The sequence below is a fragment of the Nycticebus coucang genome, chromosome X (assembly GCF_027406575.1).
Source record: "Nycticebus coucang isolate mNycCou1 chromosome X, mNycCou1.pri, whole genome shotgun sequence".
Classification (NCBI taxonomy): domain Eukaryota; kingdom Metazoa; phylum Chordata; class Mammalia; order Primates; family Lorisidae; genus Nycticebus; species Nycticebus coucang.
This window is the reverse complement of record NC_069804.1, coordinates 120,373,187-120,392,508: the sequence shown is the minus strand read 5'-3', so window position 1 is coordinate 120,392,508 and position 19,322 is coordinate 120,373,187. Positions and strand designations below refer to the sequence as shown.

At 41.0% G+C, this 19,322-nt stretch overlaps 1 pseudogene; it reads left to right on the top strand.

Moving 5' to 3' along the window:
• The first annotated feature begins 16,788 nt into the window (after positions 1-16,788).
• Positions 16,789-18,812, top strand: LOC128576970 (ferritin heavy chain-like; annotated as a pseudogene).
• The last annotated feature ends 510 nt before the right edge of the window (positions 18,813-19,322 follow it).

The following is a 19,322-nucleotide window of genomic DNA, read 5'->3' as shown; positions in this document are numbered from 1 at the left end:
GATGAATCTGATTAGGGAAGAGGTGAAATGTTATAGAATAAATATTTGTGTGAAGGTGACTGGTAAGTTTCACGCCAAAGCATGGCACTGTGGTGTGCTGATTATTTTAAACTAATGACCCTTGAAGACCAGCACTGATGAAGCCTTACACGAATACTCCTTTATCTGCCTGAAGTCTGGGACATCCAAAGAAGAAAATAGTTACCTCTGGTGCTTTCCCTCAGTTTTCACTAACCTATATCCTAGAATGAGACATTGAAGTTTGTCAACACACCTGAACAGACTTTTGTCATATATCACTATCTGCTCTGTGGGCCCAACAGACTTTGTCCCAAAGCCAAAGTACATTCTCCATGCCCGTTGAGGTCCCCTGAAAATCACTTTCTATCCCCTTGAAAACTAGTCACTTTTCCCTATCTTCCTTTCATCTATGAGAAGATTATGTAACCATCTGTACCTCATTGGATTATTGGGTAATTGTTCTACTGCAATTTCCTTGTGTTATGCATGTAACAATAAATTTTGCATATCTTTTATATATTAATTTTCCTTTCTTAAATCTATTTCTCAGTGACCCTTCAGAGAAGGAAGTGAAAATTTTCCCTTTGCCCTACACATGTCACCTCTAAAATGTATATGCTGCAGTTCTAACCCTCAGTGCGATGGTATTAAGAGGTGCTAGTACGTTCCTTTTGGAAGGAAGTGTGGAGAACACTCAGGGATCTAAATGTAGACCTGCTGTTTGATCCTGCAATTCCTCTTCTAGGTGTATATCTAAAGGACCAAAAATCATTTGGCAATAAAGATATTTGCACCAGATTTTTCATTGCAGCTCAATTCATAATTGCCAAGTCATGGAAGAAGCCCAAGTGCCCATTGATCCATGAATGGATTAATAAATTGTGGTATATGTATACCATGGAATATTATGCAGCAGTAAAAAATGGAGACTTTACCCCCTTTATGTTTACATGGATGGAGCTGGAAAATATTCTTATTAGTAAAGTATCTCAGGAATGGAAAAAAGTATTCAATTTACTCAGTACTATTGTGAAACCAAATTATAATAGCTCACACTTGCTTATGAAAAATGAAACACAACTATAGGATAAAGGCGGGAAGGGGAGGGAGAGAATGGGAAGAGGGTGGGAGGGATATTAGGGGATAGTAGGGAGACCACAATTATGGAGCTCATTGCAAATACAAGTTGTTTCTATCACGTGCAGAACATAAATGTCCTAATGCTGTAATTGGGTAAATGAGGTGAAACCTATGCTGATTAGTATGATGTAAGCACTCCAATTTGTACAAATAATCAACACATTGAAATTAGCATAAATGTATTTATGATCTATGTGAAAAGGACTTAATAAAAAACAAATAAATAAATAAATAAGAGGTGAGGCCTTTGGAAGATAATTTGGAGACCTCATGTTTAGATTGTAAACATGTAATAAGAGACAGAAGGTATAGCTCTCATGCATGCTTGCTCTCTCCCCATCATGTGAAGACTGCGATGTGCAAGCCAGAATGAGAAGCTTTACCAGAAATGTGCAAGCCAGAATGAGAAGCTTTACCAGAAACATGCAAGCCAGAATGAGAAGCTTTACCAGAAACATGCAAGCCAGAATGAGAAGCTTTACCAGAAATGTGCAGGCCAGAATGAAAAGCTTTACCAGAAACCAAATTAGCTGGCACCTCGATCTTGGACTTTTCCTAGCCTCTGGAACTATGAGAAATAAATGTCTTTTTTTTAAGTCACACAGTCTATGGCATTTTCTTAGGGAAGTGTGAGTTGACTAGGACAAGGTCTCATGTAAAAAAGTCAAATTCTTATCTTTGGATGGATTTGAGGCAGGTGTCTAGGAGGTAGAGGAGAGCAGATCTTAAGGCTTGGTCTTGGCTATTCTATGCCATAGAAGTGGTTTGAAGGCCTTTAAAATCCTGAACAAAGCTCTCTGGCCTGCAACTTCCATATTCAATTCGCTATTCTCCAATGTTTTATTGGACTGCCCAGAAACACAATGGCCTGAATGAGGCTTTGCTATTGACAATGCCTAGAAATATACCACCCACTATCAAGGAATCAAATAGTATCTGGTGTATAACTCAGGAGTTTCTCTGCCATTTTGTTTCCTTCAGTTAGCCCATAAAACCTGATCATCTCTAGGAATCTTATAAACAGCTTCTGGATAAGAAAATAAAAGGATAAGGGCCTGCAAAAGGTTCATCATTCCATGGTATAATGATTCTATTTTTCAGAATTTAAAATGAAAGAAAATGGGCCGGGTGTACTGGCTCACAACTGTAATTCTATCACACTGGGAGGCCATGGCTGCTGGATTGGATTGCCTGAGCTTTCAGGTTCAAGACCAGCCTGAGCAACAGCAAAACCCTATCTCTAAACCAGGCATCCTCAAACTTTTTAAACAGGGGCCCAATTCACTGTCCCTCAGCCCATTGGAGAGCTAGACTATAGTTTAAAAAAAGAACTATGAACAAATTCCTATGCACACTGCACATATCTTATTTTGAAGTAAAAAAAAAAAAATGGAAACAAATACATTCACACAGCCTCATGTGGCCCACGGGCCGCAGTTTGAGGACCTCTGCTCTAAACCTAGTTGGGCATTGTAGGGGTTGCCTGTACTCCCCAGCTACTCAGGAGGCTGAGGCAAGAGAGTCACGTGAGCCTAAGAGTTTGAGGTTGCTGTGAACTATGATGCAATGGCACTCTACCAAGGGTGACAAAGTGAGACTCTGTCTCAATAAATAAAATAAAATTAAAATGAAAGAAAATGTCCTCTTACTACTAATTTTCTTCTATTTTATTTGTACAGATAGCCTTGATTTTATTTGGGGCTATTAACTAGCTGAACAGAATTTCCATTTATCTTCTCTTCCTTGCTTTTAATATTATTGTGCTTCTGAGGTGGATTTCAACACTAAATTCCTTCTCATTATGGCTTTAGTAGCTGGAATCACAGAAGAAACTCCTGAGTGAACACTTACATAGAATTTGCTGTGAATGATGAAAGTTCCACTCAGAATTGATGAAGTGCCCTTATGGCCATGTCAAACTGAATCAGAAAAGAGGTTTTGCTTTAAGTATGTGTACACAGACATACGTAGTGTAAAAAAGTCAGGAAGAAGATAAACCAAAATATCCCTATTGGTTACTTCTAAGTGATGAAGTGAGAGTTTTTTTTTTTAAATAATAGATTTTCAAGAAGAAAATATATTCATCCTATTCGCAATATGAGAAAAGTAATCATTGCCTGTGTGATTGGAAATTGGTCCTCTGTCCTTTATATACCTATATGTACCTTCCTGAGAAGATTGCATGCAAAGGTATAGAAAATTGGCCTAGGCTAAGTGCCCATACCTGTAATCCCAGCACTTTGGGAGGCTAAGACAGTTCAAGACCAGCCTGACCAACATAGTGAGACCTTGTCTCTACAAAAAGTTTTAAAAATTAGCTGGCTATGGTGGTGCACATCTGCAGTCCCAAATAATTGGGAGGTTAAGCCTAGAGGAAAATTTGAACCCAGGAGATTGAGGTTGCAGTTAGCTATGGTCGGGACACTGAACTCCAGCCTGGGTGACAGAGTGCCTGCAAACCTGTCTCATAAAAAGGGGGGTGAGGGAACAAATTGAGAGAACAACCACTTACTGGAAAACAAAGTGTTTCTGAAAAATTTTTATACTAATCCATTAAACATGAGGAATAGAAGTTTGCTATGACTCATGGGAAATTTTCACTTTTGTTCATCTTATAAAATATTTGCAATTGAAGAACTCAGGACTTCAGCCTCCTTCCTCTCTTGCTATTTTTTATTTAACATATTTCAAGTGGATGAAGAAGTGTTCTTTTTTATCTTTTTTTCTGAGACAGACTGTCAGTCAGTCACCCTGGCATACAGAGTTTAGGTGTCATAGCTCACAGCAACCTCAAACACTTGGGCTCAAGTGATTCTCTTGCCTCAGCCTACTCAGTAGCTGGGACTCCAGGTGTCCACCAAAATGCCCAGCTAGATTTTCTATTTTTAGTAGAGATGGGTTCTCACTTCTATTAGGTCATGTTTTATAATAATTAATTGATTGATCAATAAATAATATTGAGCACCTACTTTGTCCCAGGATTTTCTCTGGGACTTAATAAGAAGAATGGGGCACATCTTTTTTTTTTTTTTTTTGAGTTCTAAAGTAATGTATCTGGGACACAAATATCATAAAGTGTTACAATGGACATTTGTATCAGTTAGGGGCACAAAGACAGAAAGGATAGATTTTGACAGAGATAGACAGAATGTGTGTGGTGAAGTGAGGGATGGTTAGCAAAATTCTCAATGTAAAAGTATTGCTTTAGATGGTGATTAGTATATCACCAGTTTTATTGGAGCCAATAAGTCCCAGAGAGCTTTTTTGTTTGTTTGTTTGTTTTGAGACAAGGTCTCACTCTGTCACACAGGCTAGAGTACAGTGGCATCATCATAGCTCAGGGAAGACTTCAACTCCTGGGATCAAGTGATCCTTCCATCTCAGCTTCCCAAGAAGCTGGGATTACAGGTGCACATCACCACACATTTGGTTATTTTTTGTGTTCTTCCTTTTTTCTTTTCCTTTTTTTTTTTTTTTTTTTTTTGCTTAGACAGAGCCTTACTTTGTTGCCCTTGATACAATGCCATGGCATAATACAACACAGCAACCTCAAAATCTTGGGTTCAAGCAATCCTCTTGTCTCAGCCTCCTGAGTAGCTGTGACTACAGGTGCCCACCACAATGCCTGGATATTTTTCTATACAAGGTCTCACTTTTGATTAGGCTGGTCTCAATCTCCTGAGCTCAGGCAATCCACCAGCCTCAGCCTTCCAGATTACAGGTGTGAAACAAGATTGTACCTGGAAGTAGGTTACATGAGGCACAGTATACATGTACTTTCTAACAGGGAGTGGGGGAGAGTGGAGGTGGGAAATGTGTGGGCCAGAAGATGTGAGAAGCAGGTACCTCCTAAAGGCAAAGAGAAATTTGCCCTTTTCACCCCAGAAGTTCACTGAAATATCAACTCACAATGAAGGCAGAGTAATAAGAGAAATGTTTGTTTCCAAATACCATGGTCATGGGGAAAACCACAAGAGTGGTTAACCAATGTCTCAGGGATTGTCAGATACATTTGTAGATGTCTTTTAGAAGGTAGGGGGAAGAATTTGAAGTGTACGTGCAGCAAGTGGTTGCTAGGGAGGAGGAATAGATGGAGAAAAACAGGTTGACTTGTAAATGAAGTTGAGAGGTATTGTGTTTTCAACGATTTAGGCTAGCAACAAACACATGAAAAAATGCTCATCATCTTTTATTATCAGATAAATGTAAATTAAATCCACTCTAAGATATCACCTAACCCCAACAAGATTAGCCCACGTCACAAAGTCCCAAAGCACCAGATGCTGGCATGGATGTGGAGAGAAGGGAACAATTCTACACTGCTGGTGGGGTTGCAAACTAATACAGCCTTTTTGGAGAGAAGGATTGAAAATCCTCAATGATCTAAAAGTAGAGCTTCCATTTGACCCTGAAATCTTATTACCGAAGAACAAAATCATTTTATCACAAACACATTTGCATTTCAATGTTTACTGTGGATCAATTCATAATTGCCAAGTCATGGAAGCAACCTAAGTGCACATCAACTATGGTATATTGGGAGACAAGATGGCTGACTGAAGCCAGCTTTCCACAGAGGTTCCCGTCCAGAAGGAGAGTTAAAGGACAAAAATTCAGCAAGTAACCTGGTGGATTTGAGCTGCACTAAGAGAGAAGGTTGTAGAACGCATGTCAACCCTGCTGAGGTGAGCTGCGACCACAAGGATACAAACAAAAGGTACAAAATCCATCAGCAAGAGGACGGGAGTCCCCTCCCCCATGGGAATGGCTCAGAGTGCCCCACAAACAATGGGTCAGAGTTCAAAGGTCCTCACACTACACTCCACAGGAGAGACCCCCTAAAAACTGGACATACCTCCCCTACTGGGGTGCCACGGCGTCCTCCTACCAGGCATAAAACTGTATAAACTGTATATGGTCTCTACCTGGAATTCTGAGCTCCCAGCACTCTCCTTCACTCACACTGGGGTCTAGAGGCCAGTCCCGGTCAGTCCGCAGAGATGGGACTGCACCGGAGTGGCAGTTCCCTGAGGCACAGTGCGACAGCTGTCTTTTGGTGACAATACGGCCAGGCATAAAACTGTGTAAAGCTCTGTGTGTTCTCTGCCCGCAACCCCAGGCTTCCAGCGCTCCCCGCGCTCCCCTCTGCTGTCGCTCCAAGGTCTGGAGTCCTGTCCCCCAGGGGTCCGGACTCTTGGGTGATTGTTCGAGGGGTGTAGACAGTGCTGGGCTGCAGGATGTCGGTGCAGACTCTGGGGTACGGGAGCGGAGAGAGGACAGTTGGCCGGAGGGGAGCTACACCAGAGCAGCCGTTGCCTGAGCCATAAAGCAGTGGCCCTCTTTTGCTAGCAATACGGCTCACTACCGAATATTCTGAAGCCATACCCCCTGTCTCCCTGGGCAACCAGAGACTCTGAGTTTGCCTGAGGCAACTCCAACTTGCAAACCAGGGAAACTCCCAGGGTGGGGCTGACCCAGAGGTCGGCTTTACTAAACCTAAGATGCACCTGGCCCTCAGGGGATCGTCAGCCTATAGACAATTCAGGAGCAAAGACAAGCTGATTTGGAGCTCAATTCAGCTTCTCTTCCGCAGGGGAACTGCAGAGTTGTTCTGTTCTGTTCTGTCAGTAACATTAATCAGGGGCAACACTGCACCTGAGTGAAAACCCCTCAACCTTCATCAAGCGCCCGAGGTTGTCAGGCCTCACCTCCTCCTGCTGGAGAGAGGCAGAGTGCAACAGCCTGGCAGACTTCCTTGTGATTCAGGCAGGTACAAACTCTTGGAGTACCGATTCACTACAGGCAACTGGGTCAGCCAACTGCAGGGCTATCAGTGACTGGATGTGAAGTGGTGCAAGGTGGGGAAGGAGGCAGCAAACTTCCCAGACTGATTTATTGGCTGGGTGGCTTCTCCTGACTCCACGCAGCACTGGAGCAAGCCACACCAGAGTAGTCACCAGACCCCTGTGATCCAGTTCCCAGAGACCTCTTAACACCTCTCACCCGAGACAGGTGCAGACGGAGACAATTGATTTGGACCTTTTTTAACTGAACCAATCGCCTGAGGACAAATCAGGTGGTGACCTGGGTGCACGGTGAAGGTTTGATTTTTCTTTTCCAATTGTTTGACAGTGGGGGGCGGGGTGACTTAATTGCTGATATTTCTTCACAGCTGAGACTTCAATCCAAAGTATCTGATTCACTAGGGTGGAACAGAAACCAGCTGAAAACAAGACAGAACAACTTAGCCCCACCACACCAGACAGGGCCCCAGTTTCTCAGGCCACAACACTGTACAGGCCCTTGACAAAGCTCCAGGGGAAAAAATCAGAGGGAGTAAAACAACCATGGGGCGGAATCAGCGGAAAAGCTTGGGTAACATAAATAACCAGAATAGATAAACCCCCCCAAGGAAAGATATGGCAGATGCAATTGAAGATCCCAGTCATAAACAACTGGCTTAGATGTCAGAAATCGAATTCAGAATTTGGATTGCAGACAAGATCAACAAAGTGGAATTAGGAATTCGAGGAGAAATTCAAAAGCTGTCTCAAGAATTTAACGAATTTAAAGACAAAAACCACCAAAGACTTAGACACACTGAAGCAAGAATTTGCAGCCCTCAAAAATATGAAAAATACAGCAGAATCCCTCAGCAACAGAATGGAGCAAGCAGAAGAAAGGATTTCTGACATTGAAGATAAAGCCTCTGAATGCTCCCAAACTCTCAAAGAGGAAGAGAAACGGAGAGCAAAAATGGATCATTCTCTCAGAGAGCTCTGGGATAATTCGAAGAAGGTGAATATCCGAATCGTAGGGGTTCCAGAAACAGATGAAGTGGCCTCGCTGGGCACAGAGGCCCTTCTGCATGAAATTATGAAAGAGAATTTTCCAGACATGACTAGAGATTCTTTAATTCAGATAGCAGACAGCTTCAGAACCCCAGCACGACTCAACCCCACTAAGACATCCCCCAGGCATATCATAATTAACTTCACTAAAGTTAATATCAAGGAGAAAATCCTCAAAGCTGCCAGGAGAAAGAAAACCATTACCTTCAAAAGCAAGAATATTCGAATGACTGCAGATCTCTCTGCTGAAACTTTTCAAGCCAGAAAAGGGTGGTCACCGACTTTTAATCTCCTAAAGCAAAATAACTTTCAACCCAGGATCTTGTATCCAGCTAAACTGAGTTTCATTTATGATGGAGAAATTAAATACTTTAATGATATTCATATGTTGAAGAAATTTGCCGTAACAAAACCAGCTCTTCAGGACATTCTCAGACCTATCCTCCATAATGACCAATCCAATCCTATACCACAAAAGTAAACTCACTCAGAAACTTCGGATCAAACTCCAATTTCCACACTGTTGAAAGGATTAAAAATGCCCACTGGACTTTTGAAAAACTCAATACCCAAAACTTCACCACACTTATCAATATTCTCCATTAATGTGAATGGCATAAACTGTCCTCTAAAGAGCCATAGGTTAGCTGATTGGATACAAAAACTCAGGCCAGATATTTGTTGCATAAAGAGTCACATCTTAACTTAAAAAATAAATACAGACTCAGGGTGAAAGGATGGTCGTCCATATTTCAGGCAAATGGTAATCAGAAAAAAGCATGTGTTGCAATTTTATTTGCAGATACAATAGGCTTTAAACAAACAAAAGTAAGGAAGGACAAGAATGGTCACTTCATATTTGTTAAGGGTAATACTCAATATGATGAGATCTCAATTATTAATATCTATGCACCCAACCAGAGTGCACCTCAATTTATAAGAGAAACTCTAACAGACATGAGCAACTTGATTTCCACCAGCTCCATAATCATCGGAGATTTCAAAACTCCTCTGGCAGTGTTGGATCGATCCTCCAACAAGAACCTGAGCAAAGAAATCTTAGATTTAAACTTAACCATCCAACATTTGGATTTAGCAGACATCTACGGAACATTTCATCCCAATAAAACTGAATACACATACTTCTCATCACCCCATGGCACTTACTCCAAAATCGATCACAACTTAGGTCACAAGCCTAACCTTAGTAAATTTAAAGGAATAGAAATTATTCCATGCATCTTCTTGGACCACCATGGAATAAAACTTGAGATGAGTAACAACAGGAATCTGCATACTCATACAAAAACATGGAAGTTAAATAACCTTATGCTGAATGATAGCTGGGTCAGAGATGAGATTAAGAAAGAAATCACCAGTTTTTTGGAACAAAACAACAATGAAGGCACGAACTATCAGAACCTCTGGGACACCGCAAAGGCAGTTCTAAGAGGGAAATTTATTGCCCTACAAGCCTTCCTCAAGAGAACGGAAAGAGTGGAAGTTAACAACTTAATGGGACATCTCAAGCAACTGGAAAAGGAAGAACATTCCAACCCCAAACCTAGTAGAAGAAAAGAAATAACCAAAATTAGAGCAGAATTAAATGAAACGGAAAACAAAAGAATAATACAACAGATCAATAAATCAAAAAGCTGGTTTTTCGAAAAGGTCAATAAAATAGATAAACCTTTGGCCAACCTAATCAGGAAAAAAAGAGTAAAATCTCTAATCTCATCAATCAGAAACAACAAAGATGAAATAACAACAGACTCCTCAGAAATCCAAAAAGTCCTTAATGAATATTACAAGAAACTTTATTCTCAGAAATATGAAAATCTGAAGGAAATTGACTAATACTTAGAAGCACATCACCTTCCAAGACTTAGCCAGAATCAAGTGGAAATGTTGAACAAGTCCATATCAAGTTCGGAAACAGCATCAACCATACAAAACCTCCCTAAAATAAAAAGCCCGGGACCAGATGGTTTCACGTCTGAATTCTATCAAACCTTTAAAGAGGAATTAGAACCTATATTACTCAACCTGCTCCAAAAGGTAGAAAAAGAAGGAAGACTACCCAACACGTTCTATGAAGCAAACATCACCCTGATCCCCAAACCAGGAAAAGACTCAACAAGAAAAGAAAATTATAGACCGATATCACTAATGAATATAGATGCAAAAATATTCAACAAGATCCTAACAAACAGAATCCAGCAACACATCAAACAAATTATACATCATGCCCAAGTCGGTTTTATCCCAGGATCTCAAGGCTGGTTCAATATACATAAATCTATAAATGTAATCCAGCACATAAACATATTAAAAAACAAAGACCATATGATTCTCTCAATCGATGCAGAAAAAGCTTTTGATAATATCCAGCATCCCTTCATGATCAGAACACTTAAGAAAATCGGTATAGAAGGGACAATTCTTAAACTGATAGAGGCCATCTACAGCAAACCCACAGCCAATATCATATTGAATGGAGTTCAATTGGAATCATTTCCACTCAGACCAGGAACCAGACAAGGCTGCCCATTGTCTCCATTGCTTTTTAACATTGTAATGGAAGTTTTAGCCACTGCAATTAGGGAAGAAAAGGCGATCAAGGGTATCCATATTGGGTCAGAAGAGATCAAACTTTCGCTCTTCGCAGATGATATGATAGTATATCTGGAAAACACTAGGGACTCTACTACAAAACTTTTAGAAGTGATCAAGGAATACAGCAGTGTCTCAGGTTACAAAATCAACATTCATAAATCAGTAGCCTTTATATATACCAACAACAGTCAAGTTGAAAAAACAGTTAAGGACTCTATCCCATTCACAGTAGTGCCAAAGAAGATGAAATATTTGGGAATTTATCTAACAAAGGATGTGAAAGATCTCTATAAAGAGAACTATGAAAATCTAAGAAAAGAAATAGCTGAAAATATTAACAAATGGAAAAACATACCATGCTCATGGCTAGGAAGAATCAATATTGTTAAAATGTCTACTCTACCCAAAGCAATATATAATTCAATGCAATCCCTATTAAAGCTCCACTGTCATACTTTAAAGATCTTCAAAAAACAATACTTCATTTTATATGGAATCAGAAAAAACCTCGAATAGCCAAGACATTATTCAGAAATAAAAACAAAGCAGGAGGAATTACGCTACCAGACCTCAGACTATACTACAAATCAATAGTGATCAAAACAGCATGGTATTGGCACAAAAACAGAGAAGTAGATATCTGGAACAGAATAGAGAACCAAGAGATGAATCCAGCTACTTACCATTATTTAATCTTTGACAAGCCAATTAAAAACACTCAGTGGGGAAAAGATTCCCTATTTAACAAATGGTGCTGGGTGAACTGGCTGGCAACCTGTTATAGACTGAAAGTGGACCCACACCTTTCACCATTAACTAAGATAGACTCTCACTGGATCAAAGATTTGAACTTAAGACATGAAACTATAAAAATACTGGAAGAGAGTGCAGGGAAAACCCTTGAAGAAATCGGGCTGGGCGAGTATTTTATGAGGAGGATCCCCCTGGGCATTTGAAGCAGCTTCAAAGATACACTACTGGGACTTGATCAAACTGAAAAGCTTCTGCACAGCCAAGAACACAGTAAGTAAAGCAAGCAAACAGCCCTCAGAATGGGAGAAGATATTTGCAGGTTATGTCTCTGACAAAGGTTTAATAACCAGAATCCACAGAGAACTCAAAGGCATTAGCAAGAATAGAACAAGGGATCCCATCACAGGCTGGGCAAGGGATTTGAAGAGAAATTTCTCTGAAGAAGACAGGCGCACGGCCTTCAGACATATGAAAAAATGCTCATCATCTTTAATCATCAGAGAAATGCAAATCAAAACTACTTTGAGATACCATCTAACTCCAGTGAGACTAGCCTATATCACAAAATCCCAAGACCAGAGATATTGGCACGGATGTGGAGAAAAGGGAACACTTTTGCACTGCTGGTGGGAATGCAAATTAATACATTCCTTTTGGAAAGAGACATGGAGAACACTTAGAGATCTAAAAATAGATCTGCCATTCAATCCTGTAATCCCTCTACTGGGCATATACCCAGAAGACCAAAAATCACATCATAACAAAGATATTTGTACCAGAGTGTTTATTGCAGCCCAATTCGTAATTGCTAAGTCATGGAAGAAGCCCAAGTACCCATCTATCCATGAATGGATTAATAAGTTGTGTTGCATGTACACCATGGAATATTATGTAGCCTTAAAGAAAGATGGAGACTTTACCTCTTTCATGTTTACATGGATGGAGCTAGAACATATTCTCCTTAGTAAAGTATATCAAGAATGGAAGATAAAGTACCCAATGTACTCAGCCCTACTATGAAACTAATTTAGGGTTTGCACATGAAAGCTATGACCCAGTTACAACCTAAGAATAGGGGGAAGGGGGAAAGGGAGGGGAGGGAGGGGGGAGGTGGGTAGAGGGAAGGGGATTGGTGGGATTACACCAGTGGTGCATCTTACAAGGGTATATGTGAAACTTGGTAAATGGTCTGTAAATCTAGTGAATGATGCCCCATAATCATATCAATGTACACAGCTATGATTTAATAAAAAAAAAGAAAATTGCAATATCAAAAATGAGAGTCTATTCCAATACCATTTGATTTATATTAGAATAACCAGCAAAAAAACAAAACACAAAAAAAAAAAACTATGGTATATTTACACCATGGAATAGTATTCAGCCATTAAAAAGATGGAGACTTTGGGTGGTGCCTGTGGCTCAAAAGAGTAGGCTGCTGGCCCAATATGCCGGAGGTGGCAGGTTCAAACTCAGCCCCAGCCAAAAACTGCAAAAAGATGGAGACTTTAAATCTCTTAAATTTTCCTGTATGGAGTTGAAATACATTTTTCTTAGTAAAGTATCTCAAGAATGGAAAAATATACTCCATACTAATATGAAATCAATATATAAACAATTGCATGTTCATAGTAACAATAAAACACTAATATAGTCCAGATCGGGGGTAGAGGATTGCAAGAGGGGGCATGGGAGAGTAAGTATGGCAGAAAAATGTAGGGCGTGGATCTCAACTAATGTGCACATTATCAGGGTGAAGGGCTCTTCTACAAATGCAACTTTATCCTGGAAGGGACAACAATGTAACTTAAAGATTGTACCCTCATATTAATTTCAATACAAAAAAAAAAAGGAAAAGAAAAAATAAGTGAGTTGGGCCAGGTCTGCTAGCATTCATGTGGAGGAAAGTAATTCAGTGGCCCACCATAGATATTTTGATCCAGCCAGTCAGGATTTAATTAGATAGAAGGCAAAACCCTTCCAATGCTTTCTCATCTCATAATGATCTTTATTTTCATTTTATTTTCTTGAGACAGAGTCTAACCATGTGGCCCTTGGTGGGGTGCCATGGGTCACAGCTCACAGCAACCTCAAACTCTTGCGCTTAAGCAATTCTCATGCCTCAGCCTCCCAGGAACTGGAACTCCAAGCATTTACCACAACACCAGGCGTTTTCGTTGTTGTTGTTGTTTCTGTTGTTATTGTTGTCACAATTGTTTAGCAGGCCCTGGCTGGGTACCAATCCACCAGCCCCAGCGAATGTGAACAGTGCCCTAATCACTGAGTTGCAGGCAACGAGCCTCCAATAGTCTTTAATTAAAAGTATTCTTTATACAAAATAGTCATATTTGGGTGTAAAATTTCTTTAGCTTCTTCAAGCAACACTTACATTCTTGCGATTCTGATTATTTTTTAGTGTCACTATGCATAAGATAAGGTAAATGTGCAGTCAAGTAGGGAGGGAAGTTAGGTGTCTCAATATCTGGTAGGGTGATTGGTTTCATCCTGTCTTTGTTTTAGTAAAGACAGTTGATCTTTATAGTGATATAATACAAAAATTATAGTTGGGTGTTGTGGTTGGCACCTTTAGTCCCAGTTGCTTGGGAGGCTGAGGCAAGAGAATCACTTGATCCCAAGATTTTGAGGTTGTTGTGATCTATGATGCCAGGGCAACAAAGTGAGTCTCTTTCCCCTGCCCACAAAAAATAATAATTGCCTTGGTTCAGGTTACACAGTGGTTTCAGTGCCAGCCACATGCGCTGGGGCTGGTGGTTTTCAGCCCAGCCCAGGCCACCTAAACAACAATGACATGTGCAACAGGAAAATAGGCAGGTGTGGTAGCAGGTAACTGTAGTCCCAGCTACTCGGGAGTCTGAGGCAAGAAAATTGCTTAAGCCCAAGAGTTTTAGGTTGTTGTGAGCTGTGATGCCATGGCACAAAAGGAACATAGTGAGACTCTGTCTCAAAAAAAAAAAAAAAATTACACCAGTTTAGGTGGCTCATGCCTGTTATCATAGAAATTTAGGAGGCCAAGGCAGGTGGAACACTTGAGATGAGAAGTTGCAGACCAGTCTGAGCAAGAGTGAGACTCCATCTTTACTAAAAATAGAAAAACTAACCAGGTATTATGGTGGGAGCCTGTGGTCCTAGCTACTAGGGAGTCTGAGGCAAGAGGATTGCTTGAGTCCTAGGGTTTGAGGTTACTGTGAGTTGTCATGCCATGGCACTCTACCCAGGTCCACAGAGTGTGCCTCTGTTTCAAAAAAAAAAAAAAGAAAGAAAGAAAGAAACATTACTAGCTCAGAGTTATTCTTCTATCTTTTTCCTTTTCCTGGTCTTTTTTCTTTTGGAAATAGAGTCTCACTGTGTTGCCCAGGTTAGAGTACAGTGGCCTCAGCCTAGCTTAAAGTAACCTCAAAATCAGGTCTCAAGCAATCCTGTTGCCTCAAACTCACAAATATCTAGGACTACAAACACCAGCAATAGCACCCAGCTAATTTTTCTATTTTTAGTAGAGACAAGGTCTCACTCTTGCTCAGGCTGGTCTGGAACTCCTGAGCTCAATTGATCTACACCTCTCCACTTCCCGGAGTGCTAAGATTACAGGCCTGAGCAAATGTGCCCAGCCTAACTCATTATTTTTCAATAGGGATTAAGATATTTTCCTGCTTTCTCTCTCTTGATGGCAGCACCCCACAAAAAGGATTTCTGTTTTCACAAAAAATTGAGGAGCCTAGCAGATCTGTAAGGTATTACATTACTTCTCCTTACATTTCACCAGATCTTTGTCCTTTTAGAATTTGTTTCCATAGCCTCAAATGATTCCTCAGTGACACCTGAGAACAATGGAATATGAACTATCAGGCCTTGGTATTGGAAAAACCTGGATAAATATATGTCTTCACTCTTGTTAGAAAAAAAAAATGAATACAGAATTCACATTCACAATATCCTGTCAATTTGATTGCAGTTATATTTTTTGTCCCCTTAAATTCAAGAACCCTCTGAACCTCAGAGCAGGCATTTTTCCTTTTTTTTTTTATTTTCTGTTTGAGATACCACCCCATCTCCCTGTTCTCTGGTCTCTGCTCTCTCACTTTCCTCTCCCCACTTCTAAACTAAAAAATATACTTTTGCATCTTAATCTTGGCCTAGAGAAACTCTTTTATCATCTGATGTGAAGCACCTACTGAGATTTTCCACCCTAATTGTTCTACATCTGATAAACAGGTTTATAACTAGCACCTCTGAGTGAGGTATTTAACAAAGTCTATTTACACGAAGAAGAGGTCATCTTCAATTTATAGGCCTTTGTTCTATCACTCATGGGTCCAATGCAGTCATTTTGAGCCATTATTAGTTTTTTTTTCTTTCATTTTTCTTTATCTGCCAATCATACATAAACCCTTTAACTATCAATGGCAGACTTGGCCCAGACAAAATCTTTCACCAGGGTGGGTAGAGCAAGATGGCGGCTGAGTAACAGCTTCCCTGCAACTGGACAGGGTGATTCTAGGGGGATAAGACTCCAGGCATCTCTGGCTGGTGGGATCTGCCTATAATCATCCCTTTCAGGATACAGGGAGTCAGCAAGGGATGTCTGGAGCCCAAGAGGAGGACAAAAACAGTGCAAAACTGGCAAGTGGTTGCATGTGTTCGATCGACCTAATCCCACCAGCAGCCATAAATACAAGCAGCAGTGAGACTGCAAACTGGAAAGGCCTTACCTGTGAACTGTTTTGGTGTTTTTGGACTTGGCATTCAGTTGAACTGCCATAAGGAGAGCTTGAGCAGGAGTGTGGACAATTTTGGGCATTGTCTAGGGCCCCAGACTGAGCCGCTGAGTCGGAAGGAGCTAATAGTGTTCGGCTCTGGCCCACAGGGAGCCATTGACAGAGAATGGCCCCAGTAAGCTCCACCCTCAGGGTCACAGAGCAAAGATCAGGCAGGAACTAGTAACCTAGTGACTGAGCAGCCTAAAGGCGGGTACTGAGCTGCCTTACAGCCTTAACCCTCAGGGGCAGAGTGAGATGAGTTTTGGCACACTGGAGCCTCGGGCTGTTGCCCTAGGTAGAGTGCTGTGGCATCACAGCTCAAAGCAACCTCAAACTCCTGGGCTTGGTGGCACCCAGACCTCCATAAGAGCTGAAAAGTGACACTGTGACCTGTGCCCGCAGGGCCTCTGCATGCCCTGACCAGGAACTGCAGGAGCCACACAACCCTGCATCCTCCCTCCTATACCCTCCCTGCCTCCACAATGGCCCACTCGTCTGGCCAGAAACTCTGGTAGCAGCGTGCCCTCCAGAGCCCTCCCTGCTTCTGCTCAGAGCCCTTCCTCTGGCCAGAGACGGCTGGAGCCTTGGGCTCTCTGTGCCAAACTCACTGAGCATCTGGCACTCCAAGAACCATGCGCACAGAGTGGAGGGCACACTCTGGATTGGTTAGTGTGCATGGGAAAAGCCTGATTTTAGGCAAGAATTACCCCAAACCACAGATTTTGGTCTGGATGTGTAGAGAAGGGAACATTTCTGTACTGCTGGTCAGAATGCAAGCTAATATGACCTTTTTGGGAAAAAAATTCAGAGAGTACTCTAGGAACTAAGTATAGTCCTACCATTCGATCCTGAAATTTCTCTACCAGATAGATACCAGAAAAACAAAAATCATTAAAGAAAATAATATATATATAATAATAAATTATGATGGCTGTATTAATCAGTTCAATGTAAACATTACACATTGAATATCAAATCAGTACAGTGAAGCCTATAAATGTACACAGTTATGATTTAATAAAAACAAAAGAATATAGAAAAATAAAAAGGAAGTGAAAGTGTAAAAGATGAAGAATAATATCACAACTTCAAGGCCTGGAATGATGGCTCACACCTCTAATCTCAACACTCATGGAGTGGTGGCTCCCACCTGTAATCCTAACAATCTGGGAAGCAGAAGCAGGTGGAAAAAAGTAACTGGACACTGTGGGATGCAGCCACCTATACTTCTAGATACTCAAAAGGCTGAGGCAATAGGATTTCTTAAGCCAATGAGTTTGAGATTGCTGTTGGCTACAATGACATCAGGGCACTCTACGCAGGGTGAAGGAGTGAGACTCTGTTTCAAAGAGAAAAAAAAAATCCAACTTTAACAATAGAAATCAATTTGCCTTGTATATCCATTCATGTTAGCCTGAGTGTGAGCAGGGAGATAGCGTTGACTGTGTCCTCAGGCATTCTCACTACCTTGGTAATTGTTGTGTTTGGAGCATTTAGCACACCTAAAGTTTTGGAAAACATCTTTATGCAAATTTATTGAAATATATACTTCACCTTTTTCAAGGGTACAATTCTGTGTTTCATAGTATATTCACAGAATTATACAGCTATCATCACAATCTAATTTCAGAAGTTTTTCTTCTCCTCCCACCCAGAGAAAGTCAATACTGACTAGCAGTCCCTTTCATATTCTCCATCACCCTCCCCCACCTCTCCTTTACTCCCAGCGTGCATTCTTTGGCCTTGTCTTGATGTTTCCTTATACATTCCATCATACTATATGTGGTCTTATGTAACTGGCCTTTTTCCCTTGTCATAAAGTTTTTAAGGTTCATTCATATCGTAACACAAATATGCACTTCATTTTTTTAAATGTTAAAAAATATTTCGTCATACGAACATAGCACATTATACCTATCCAATCATATGTAGATCCCATTTACACTACTGAAGAAGTTCCCTTCTATTTGTAGTTTCTTAAATGATTTTCGTCTTCAGGATGTATTACGTCTCTCAAACTTCTTTTCTGTGTCACTTGACAGGATCATGTGGTTTTTCCTCTTCGTCATGTTAATGTAGTGTATTATATTAGTTGATTTTCCATTATTGAACTAGACTCGATTCACTGGTATGAAATCAAATTTGATGTACATATTCGAGCTGCCAGCATGACAACTGTGACCCCTTCCAGGTGCATCATGGGGACTCAGAGGTTGACATTAACATCCAGCTCAACCTGCAGCTCTACGCCCCTTAGGTCTACCTGTCTATGTCTTACCACTTTGACCATGATGATGTGGCTTTGAAGAATTTTCCCAAATACTGTCTTTCCAATCTCTTGAAGAGAGGGAACATGTTGAGAAACTGAGAAACCTTGCAACTGGACTGTGATAACTGGGAGAGTGGGCTGAATGTGATGGAGTGTGCATTACTCATGGGGAAAAAAGTGTAAATCAGTCACTACCGGAACTGCACAAACTGGCCACTGACAAAAATGACCCCCACTGTGTGACTTCATTGAGACATATTACCTGAAATCCATTAAAGAACTGAGTGACCACATAACCAACCTGCGCAGGGCAGGAGCCTCTGATCTGGGATGGCAGAGTATCTCTTTGACAAGTACGTCCTGGTAGAAAGTGATGATGAGAGCTAAGGCAAACTTCCCCATAGCCATGGAGTGAGTTCCATAGTCATCAAGGCAGTGCATGCTTGTTGGGTTTTTCCTTTCCATAAGTTGTATCAAAACATCCTCTAAAGTTCTTGCATTTTTACCATTTCTTCAAATAAAGAAACTTGGTGCCCCCACAAAGAAGAATGATACCACAGACCATCCTGATAAGCAACAGGATAGAGTTTTTTGACAGGGAATGACTGATAGAGTGATAAGCAAAAGGGGGAAAAGAACCTCTGGCAGCAGAGTGGGAGAAGCCAAGTGGGAAGCACCCCAAGACTTCAATCTAGGGTTTTAAATCCTATTCTTCAGGCAGGTGGGTTTTGGAAAGTGTGCAAATTGGGCAGTGGTCTGCCAGCAGAATATAACCCTAAAATTAGCACAGGATTATGGGTCCTGCAGTTTTCATCTCAGGCAAGTAGTTAGGGTTTGTGGTCCCTACTTCAAGAGGAACCTCCCAGAAAGGGTGGCCTGCTTGTTCCTAGAAATGGG